The 10587-nt window shown below is 31.7% G+C and overlaps 1 pseudogene; it reads left to right on the top strand.

Annotated features, from left to right (window-relative positions):
* The first annotated feature begins 2101 nt into the window (after nt 1-2101).
* Nucleotides 2102-3289, top strand: LOC145576363 (AT-hook motif nuclear-localized protein 20 pseudogene; annotated as a pseudogene).
* The last annotated feature ends 7298 nt before the right edge of the window (nt 3290-10587 follow it).

The raw sequence follows: 10587 nt of genomic DNA, 5'->3' as shown, positions 1-10587 counted from the left end.
GGATAAGGTCTCGTCAAATAGCAGTCATGATATGCATCATATCAAGTTTGAGTCGGTTCAATTTAGATCAGGTGGACTTGGTTAGATTTTGATTTGGGTTTGTAGCATGATATTTTAGGCTATCATATTCAAGTCATTTTTCATTTAGGTCGGGACATTGAAAGAACGAGCTAAGTTTGGGTTAATTAAGTTTAAGTCACTTAGCTAGCACGGTTCGATCAAGTCATTATTATGTGTTTGATTCTGATCATATTTTCTCAGTGGGTAATTGTAATTCACATTGGATGTTCTTTTTTAAAATTCAAAAATTCTATCATTATTTCCTCACGGATAATTGTAAGATTTGCAACTATTTCATGAACGAGTCATGGGTTTGACACAACTTGTATGGCTAATATCCCATATACATATTATACTATAGAGAACGATATATTCCTGACAGAAAATTTTTTGAGAGGATTAGAGGGACGTGAAATTGTATGAAGTCAAGGTTTTCTAGGTTAAATTCAAGTCGAGATGACCAATATGATTCGGATTATTATTACAATGGCAACTTGAAATTGGGTCGAGTTAGTAACATGCAATGTTATATGGGTTAAATTCAATTTAGGTTTCCACGAAATACATAAGGTTTGGGTGTTTCTCTAGTATTGGTTTGCATGGTTTAATTCAAGTCAATAATTTGTGAATTGTATTTGGGTTTGATCATCTCTAGATCATGTTCGTAAATTTTTTAGGTTAACTCGAGTCAAGTTGATTTCGAGTTAGTTCGTGATTGGGTTCTGGTTACCAAATTCTTAGCTTCAATCAAGTCAGGTCGTGATCGAGCTTGCATTAACTTTTTTGATTGGGTTGGGTTTTTACTACTCTACATAGGGCTAGCTACAAATAAGTATTATTACAGAAATGAATTACTATTCTAACCATCTTTACTACTCTTTTTTTTATATTAGTTATGTTTATTCAACTACTCGTATAATATACTAAATACTTTGTACAAAACATCAATTTGAGAGCGTTCATTTAGTTTCATTTATTATAGTTTATATATTATAGATCAAATAATATTTATTGATATTTAAAGTAAGAGCTGTGCTCAGTTAATTCCCCATAATCGTCTTTTCAATTCAAGTACCAGTGAAGGGGTACATGTGTCTTTTCATGTACTAGTTGAGGGGTACATATGTAATTTCCTCACCAAACTGTAAATGCAAGTTGCAAACAGTAATTGACAGTTCACCAAAAGTACTGAATAAATGACCACGCTTTTTCAATATATTTACAGAAATGCCACCAGATTAACAAAAATTCGTTTATCTGACAGATAAACTTGTATTTGCCGTTAAAGTAAAACCCAGTGCATTGCCTGAGCTAGCCACTTCTTATTTTCTTCTTCTTAACTCCTTATTAGTAGTACTAGGGCTTTATTATTTATCATTTTTCTCTATAATTTCTGTAGATTAAAACAATGTTTTTTTTTTTTTTTTTCTCTTAGGTGGAAGACATGGTAACAAAAAAGTCAGCGAAAAAAACAAAAACAAATTTCTAACATGGACTAACTAATTGCCTTCATTTTCTAGGTTTCCTATAACCTTGACATAACAAGCAGCATACGTCTTGCTGCTCTAACTCAATTATTTATCCATTTTCATTATTAGCTTATATTAGATTATTATTGCAATTTTTTTTTTTCTATAAAAAAAGAAGAGAGAGAAAAAAAAAAGAAAGAAAGAAAAAGAAAAAACTGAAAAGAAACGCCTAAGTATACTTGCTTCCTCTACCACCTGATAAGCAGGAAGACTTTCTAACTGATCCATCCTATGATATATATGTCATCCTATTAGATTTATTTATTTATTTATATGTTTTGAGGGGGTGGCAATAAACAAAGAAAATAGTTATACCAACATCAAAAGACAAAGAAAGAGAGAGAGAAGAAAGAGAGAGAAAGAAGAAATTGATCGTGTGAGTTTTATCTTGATCTTTTTGATGGATTGAACTCTTATTACTACTAGGTAATTTTAAGGAAGATCTGAAAAAGTGAGAAAAGAAGAGAAGTTAGCTTGAGAATTGGAAGGGAAGGTAGCTTAGCTTAGTTGACGGGTTTTGATTTATTTGGTGAGAAAGATGGCGAATCCGTGGTGGACGGGTCAACTTGGGTTGCAAGGTTTGGAGTCAACTTCATCTGGGATGAAGGGGAAGCCAGATCTAGGGATTTCTATGGGAGCGGATCATCATCACCACCAGGCCGAGGAGGAGGATAGAGAAAATAGTGATGAGCCAAGGGAAGGGGCGGTCGAGGCACCGAATAGACGGCCGAGAGGCCGTCCTCCCGGTTCAAAAAATAAGCCTAAGCCACCAATTTTTGTCACTCGGGATAGCCCGAATGCGCTTCGTTCACATGTTATGGAGGTGGCGGGCGGAGCTGACGTTGCAGAAAGCATCGCCAACTTCGCTCGCCGACGCCAGCGAGGTGTCTGTGTGCTTTCTGCTGCAGGCGCCGTCACTGGCGTCACAATCCGTCAGCCCTCGGCGGGGCCAGGCGGGCCTACGGTAGTTGCCCTACATGGCCGGTTTGAGATCTTGTCTCTCACGGGAGCCTTTTTACCAGGGCCTGCCCCGCCTGGCTCCACGGGGCTTACCGTCTACCTGGCTGGTGGCCAAGGCCAGGTAGTTGGTGGGAGTGTTGTGGGACCACTTATTGCCTCTGGACCTGTTATGGTCATTGCTGCCACGTTCTCCAACGCCACATATGAGCGGCTCCCGTTAGAGGAACAGGAAGACGAGCAACCCGGACAACTTACAGGTGGCGCATCGGGATCCCCTCCTGCAGGACAACATCAACAACAACAACAAGGTATGGGAGGAGATCCATCTTCTGGCTTAGGAATGTACAATTTACCTCCTAATCTACTCCAAAACGGTGGAGGAGGAAGCGCTGGTGGCGGCAGTGGTGGTGGTGGAGGGCAACTTAACCATGAAGCTTATGGTTGGACTCATGGCGGTCGCCCTCCCTTTTAACAAGAATAATGATATTCATCAAGACATAGATTGGTTTATTTTCAGGTAAATTAGTCATGTCAAAGATACATATATATGAAGCACTACTTGTATGATTTGGTGTTAATTAATAGTGAGAGAAAGAAACGAGGAAATGATGAGAAAAGCAAGCAAAGAATTGAAAGGGTTTATTATGCTCTCTTGGTGATGATGATAGTTTTTAATTTTCTTGTAAATTTTAATGTTTCTCCATATTCTATAGGCTAGGGTTCACCTTTTACATGTAATCTCACAAAACAAAAAACATGTTTGTTTTTTAAAAAAATTTCTTGAAACCCTCTTACCTTAGTTTCTTTTTGAATTGAATAACAAATTTGACTGAAATATTTGAAATAATTAATTATAATTATAATAATTAAGTGTTACTGGTAGGAATCCTCAGCTTCATTGATAGAAGCAATATTAGTGTGGGAGTGCTCAAAATTCTTAAATTCTTGTCTTGCTGTTTTTTCATTTATTTTAGTAATTTGAAATTTCCTGAAAATCTGTATAACTTTGATGATGCCCATAATAATAATAATTAATTTTTCTGCCCTTAATTTCATGCATTCCTTACTTCCTGGTTAATGTTCTTTGAACCATCTTTTTCTGATTTTTTTTTTTAATTTATTATATTTTGCTGCTTCTTTGCCTGATTATTCTTTCTTTTTAAATTTTTTTAATTTACTCAATCTTACGTCTTATAGATTTATTACCCTAATATAGTAAGAAGATGGTAATTAAATATTAAAAATTTCAACATTCACGATCTTTCTTAATCTTTGTTTTAATTAATTAACAATACTATGATAATCTTGATTTTAATATACATGAGAAACCTAACTAATTTTTTAATCATTTATTTTTTGTATAATTAATCTAAAATAATATGATCTTTAAACCAGATTTAATATATATTTTTTTCTAAAATATTAATATTTCATACAAGTATTTAACTTATTAAATATATATATAATTATAAATTTATATATGTACTGGCCTGGTAAGTGTATTCAGCTTGTTTAGTTTTAGGCCTTGTTCACTTCAGCTTAAAAAAATAATTTGTAGTAAAAATAATTTTAGTTCAGTAAAAATAAGTTCAGTTTAGTAAAATTAATTTCAGTTCAGTAAAAATAATTTCGATTCAGTAAAAATAATTTTGGTTCAGTAAAATTCAATTTTCTTAAAGAAGAATTATAATAGAAAATCAATAAAAATAATTTCAGTTCAGCAAAAATAATTTCAGTTCAGTAAAATTAATTTAAGATCAGTAAAAATAATTTAAGTTCAGCAAATATAATTTTATTTCAATAAAAATAATTTCAGTTCACCAAAAATAAGGTGAAGTGAACGGGGTCTTAGATTAATTAAATCATGTTTTAAGCAAAAGCATATTTTTATACTTAATACTTGATTATTATTTGTCACTTAACTTTGTTTGCGGTTCCCAATTGATTCCTTCTTACAAAAAACAAACGTCTGTTTATTGTCCTACATTTTAATATGATCACTAATTTTTTTCATTAAATTATAAATTCAGGATCACTTGATTGATCACAACTAATAACCTCGAGATTAGTCAATTAAAAAATTCATGGACATCTTGTACTTTGTAATTTTTTTTTTTTTTTATTTTATGTATGTTTTAATTTAAGTTATGACCAATGGCAAAGAGACTTAAGACTTTTATAAGATTTTTAAATGATTGAGCTTATCCCATATTGCTAAATCCAAACTAGTTCACTTACATGATTAAAATTAAATTTAGCAATGGAATGGGCTAAAACATTTTTTTTTTTTTTTCGAATGAGCTACATGGGTAAACTAAAAGTAAAAATTAAAGTAACTATGTACTCGATCTGTAGTTGAAAAATGTCATCAATTATAAAATCCACCACACTGTTTGCTTCTTTGCATTGTCTTCAAACTGTCATGAGAGCTAGCTAGACAATTTAGTGTTCTTAATCACTCCGTCCTATGATTAGAAATATAATTAGTGATTCAAGGTATTATTTACATTTGTACTCAATTCATTTCAAGACAAAACAACCTACACGTTTTAAATCCAACATTACACAGAGAATTATAATATTATGAAAGTACTATTTCATACAAATAATTAAAATACGAATATTTATACATAGTATAATAAGAAATCTTAGCAAGGATTTATGTTTTCCGTAAATTCGTAATGGAAAATATAGTACTTCTTCTAATAAGTATGGAATTAGACCAAAATATTAGAGCAAGATTAGCCCTATCTGATCTTAAGATTTTAATTAATTTTCACATCAGATTTTATATTAAATTTAATTATTTTTTTAATTTTAATTATGTTAAGACTCTTTAAGACTCAATCAGATTTATCTCTTCAATCCTAAGACTTATTTTAGATTTATTTAAAATATTTATTATTTTTTTTTTTTTGTCTTTTAACATATGTTTCAATATATTTTTTTTTGAAATACATATATAATTTTAATATGATATGAATATTCACAGTGGGGTAGCAAATTTCTAACCCAATTTAGATGTCACAGTTGAAAAATAATAGCAAAATAGATCAAGCAAAAAAAAAAATCAATTATAATGGAACTACATGAATTTAATTAATTTAAAGGCATGAAATTTTAAAATTACACATATTGCATTAAAACTTTGGAACATGATTTTTGTATACAAAAAATTAAAATCAACGTACATATCTATAAAAAAAAAATTTGTATACAAAAAATTAAAAACAACGTTCATATCTATAAAAAAAATTTGGAACAACGTACAAACATGTTTTTTTTTTTTTAAAACAACGTACATAGATTTTTTTTTTTTTTTTTTTTTTAAGAAATGTACATAAATTATAATGTATTTAAAGAACTGAAAAAAATATTTATTATCAAAACACCGTGTTTTGATGTATATATAGGGAAAACACTGTGTATAGTGTATAGAGTTGAGTCTTAAGTTGAGTCTTGAGTTTTTAAGACTCCACTTCAGATTTTGTTAAGACTTAGCTTCTTAAATGCATTAAAAAAACAAAGTCTTGTCTTAAGATCACAAAATCAAAAAATGATAATGTCATCCTGAGTCTTAAGACTCAGGGCTAATCTTGCTCTTATGAAGGTTACTTAGCTAATTTAATAGTCAATATCCATAAATTAAATCTTTCAAAGTGTAACTGTGTCCTCGTGAGTTGAGAGGCCGCAATATGGAATTTTGATTAAATTAAATTAAATTAATTATGTATTTCTTTTATTCAATTTTTTTTATTTGTAAACGTAATATGACTTTTAAATTACAATAATAAATTGTATTTACTATACAAAAAAAAATAAAAAAATAAAAAAATAAAAAAGGGAAATTTTCTTTAGTGAACTGCAACTTTTTAATTTTCTAAGTGATAAACTTTTTTAAAATTTATTATCAATGGTAAACCTTAATTAGCTTTACTAATGCTTGATGATTTTATGTAATTATTTGGCTAACCCTAGTTAACTGCAACACTAATGACTAATCTAACCTTATAAAATAGAAAAAAAATAAAAAAAACCAAACACCTTCCTTACCCCACCTAGCCACCAGCAGCTCCTCCCTCTGCCGGCGGCCAAGCGCCCCACCATTCCGACAACCCAGCTCGGCCCACCCCCGCCGACGCCCAGACAACCTTTTTCGGCACCGGTGACACATCCCCCCTCCCCCTCTTCCCTACCCACTAAACCCACCACCCGAAACCCCCAAATACTCAATCTGAAACCTCAATAAACCCTCCCCCACCACTTTAAACCCCAAATCCGGCCCATTCCCACCCTCGAAACCCTGGGCGAAGAAGTTTCGAGGGTGGGGGAGGCCTGATTCGGAGTTTAAAGTGGTGGGGGGAGGGTATTTTAGGGGTTTTGGGTTGGGGATTTGGGGGTTTCGGTTTGGGTTTTCTGGTGTTTTAGGTAGGAGAGGGGGAGGCACCTCGTCGGCTGGGGTGGAGAAGGACGGGCGTCTCCGACCGGGAGGTGGGCGCCTGGACGCTAGCAAGGATAGGGCTGGTGGTGGTTAGGGGGTCAGGAAGGAGTTTGGGTTTTTAATTTTTTTTTTTTAATAATTTTAATTTTTTGTAAATGGTTGAGGGTAGTAATCAGGGGCTTCTTAGTCATTTTGATTTTTTTTTAGTAGCTAACCATGGTTAAGGAATCACTTAATTATATCATTAATTTCACCAATGAAATATTAAAGATAACTAGGGTTTACCATTGATAATAAATTTTATAAAAAGTTCACCATTTAGAAAATTAAAAAGTTGGAGTTCACCAAAGAGAATTTCCAAAAAAAAAACATAAATAATGGGTAGTCTATTAAACATCAACCCATACCTAGATTGTACTATATACTGATTTTTTTATTATAATTTATTATTTAAAGTTACTGAATTTTATTGATTAAAAAACATTTTTATTGAGTTGAAAATATTTTGGTGAATTCTTCTTATTTTTACTGAAAGAAAATTATTTTTACTAGATATTATTAATTTAAATGAAGAAGGCCTTGTACTCTTCATCTTAATTTTGTTGAATTGAAATTATTTTTTACTAAATTAAAATTAATCTTGCTAATATTAAATTATTTATACATTAAAAAAAAATTTACTGATTAAAAAATATTTTTCTTGATTCTCTATTATATTTGTTTTTTAAATTTTTTTTTTTTTTTTTGAATAAAACTTATTTTTACCAAACTAGAATTTATTTGCTAACTAACTTTATTTTATTTCTATTGAATTGAAATTATATTTATTGAATTGCAATTAATTTTATAGAGTATTATTATTTTAAGGTGAAGAGAATGGGGTCTTATAAAACTCTAGTCACTTTAAGTTTTCATAAGATCATGCTCTATTCACATTCTTTTCATAAGATCGTTAATAAGGTAAGTTTAGATATATAAGTTCCTTCTAATAAGACCAGAATAGACTAGTACATATAAGTTCAAATAATAAATAAAAATTAAGTAAATACAATGTACGCTAATTAAGTTTAGTTTGATTTTGTTGTTAGAAGATTTTAGCTAGTTTTAAGAATTCATTAAGATTCTAAATAGTTGTCTTTTGGATGAGCTAATTTGAGATATGATTGCCCAAGTATTTAATGAAAATGAAATTTTAAAAATTGTTTCTATTGTTTGTAAAGTTTGTAAAGGTTTTATCATTGTTTAATCCTTTTTGTCGTGTTTTACAAAGAAAATCAAGTTTTTCACTCAACAGTTCCCATAAAAAAAAATAATAATAAAAAAAAAAAAACGTTTCTCCTTCACCCTTGTTGCTGTAGAAAAAATGTATCAAATCTAGAGATAAAAACGTTTTTTTAAATTAGTTTTAAAATTAGGTTTTGTTGGTGTCATGTCACTGATGACCGAGTTTTAGAGCATAAGTTGTACCCTCACATATAAATATCATCACCTCCATCTGAAATTAATCAGTTAGCTACCGTTATTTTTTTATTTTTAAAAAAAAATATTTATTTTGCTGGTTAATTTACAACTTAATTAACAGCTATTTAAATTATACGTGGGGTTATATAAGGAATCATTAGGAGATTTCATGATGACACCTTTTTTTTTTTTTTTTTTTTTTTTTTTTTTTTTTTTTTTTTTTGACAAGAGCTTAACCAACAACAAACAAACAAACTAAATGACAAAATTAAAGGAGGATAGACTACAGTTCGCCGTCCTGGCAAGAGCGTGCGCTCTCTCCACCACTGTCCGATCTACCTTCAAGATGCTACACCTATCAAAATTGCTGCTAATCTCCCAAATGCGAGCAACTGTCCAACGAACTGAAACAACATCATCATGTGCCTCCCTAAGACACCTAACAACTTCGGTAGAATCCGTATAAATAGTAACTGCCTGTATCGACCTTGCGACTGCCCACTGTATCGATGACACCTTAAAGCCATAGCTAATTTGATGAATTTTTTTATGTTCCTTTTGTTTCCTTCATTAATAGTGTAAAGAAGTTCTATAATCCTCTATCCGTGTAGACTTTAGGGGTGTTAATTCGGATGATCGGATCGGGTCTAATATGGTCAGGTCGGGTCGGATAGGGTAAATTTTAAAGTTAAGTCATACTAAATTGTTATGTCTATGTGAGTCCAAATTTGAATTGGATATTTTACGGATCGGGTCGGGTGTGCTTTTAACATCTCTACGTGTAGTAGGTTAATTTAATTGATCGAATCACGTAAATTCTTGCGTTCTTCGTTTGTCTTCGTTATTAATTTCTAGTTCTTATTATTTCATTGGATTAATTAAACTTTATACCTCATATTTCACAATAATTATAAATTACAAAAGCTAGTAGTAGAGTTCGTAAATAGTGTTAAAATTCAAATTCAAAATGTATTAACTTAAAAAAACTTTAAAAAAATGATTAAAGTAATAAACAAAACAATTGGTTCCAAAAACTTACATACTACTTTTGATCTGCCAGTATTTCAAATGTATTCTTAACAATTTTTCCTTACATAAATACCTGATTTGTATGTAATATGGTAACGACATTTCTACCAAACTAGACAAATCACTTAAGTTAGTACACAATGTAATCTCAGTACGTGGTACATGTAGTTAATTGTATTCAACAGGCCAATCAAAAATAGACAAGTGTATAGCTACTTTGTTGAGTTTGATTTGATTAAATAATAAAAGCCTCAACTCAAAGTTGGATTTGGGTAGAGCCTTGAATGGTTAGACCTTGACATTAGCTAGGGAACACAATGACCATTTTGTCGATCCATACTTTTTTGCCAACAATTTCTCTTAAAATGTGTGAATTGCCTGTTTTTTTTATCAAGTTTTGGAATTTTATATATTGGACGGGTGGAATCATAGTAAAACCACTTCACCCAATACTTTTGTGTTTTAAATTTGATCAATTACATTATGAGATTTCATAAACAACTCATAAAGAGTGAAAATGTTATCTCAAATAGGAAAATAGAAGAGGATTAAATCAATCAATCAATCAATCAATCAAAGCCTTAATCCCAAAAGTGGGGTCGGCTAACATGAACCAAATTTGATTATTCCGTGTAGTCATCAACATAAATCTTTCTCCTCCATCCCTTACGATCCAAAACTTCATCCTCACGTAAATCCATGCACTTCATATCCTTCCTCACTCCTTCCAACCAAGTCATCTTTGGTCTCCCTCTTCCTCGTTTAATCCCTCCATGGTCCCACTCTTCCACTCTTCGCACCGGTGCACCCTCGGGTCTCCGTCTTACATGTCCAAACCAACGCAGACGATTTTCCCTTAATTTATCTACAATGCCCGCCACACCTACTTTCTTGCGAATAACCTCATTTCTGATTCTATCTCTTAAAGTGTTTCCACACATCCACCTTAACATGCGCATTTCCGTAACCTCCATCTTTTTAATATGCTCTTTCTTAGAAGCCCAACATTCTGTACCATAGAGCAACACTGGTCTTATGGCAGTCCTGTAGAATTTTCCCTTCAACTTTAAGGGAATGCTGCGGTCGCATAACACTCCCGTGGCCGCT

Source organism: Chenopodium album, chromosome 13 (genome assembly GCF_948465745.1).
Source record: "Chenopodium album chromosome 13, dcCheAlbu1.1, whole genome shotgun sequence".
Classification (NCBI taxonomy): domain Eukaryota; kingdom Viridiplantae; phylum Streptophyta; class Magnoliopsida; order Caryophyllales; family Amaranthaceae; genus Chenopodium; species Chenopodium album.
The sequence above is the reverse complement of the archived record's forward strand: the minus strand, read 5'-3'. Positions and strand labels throughout refer to the sequence as shown.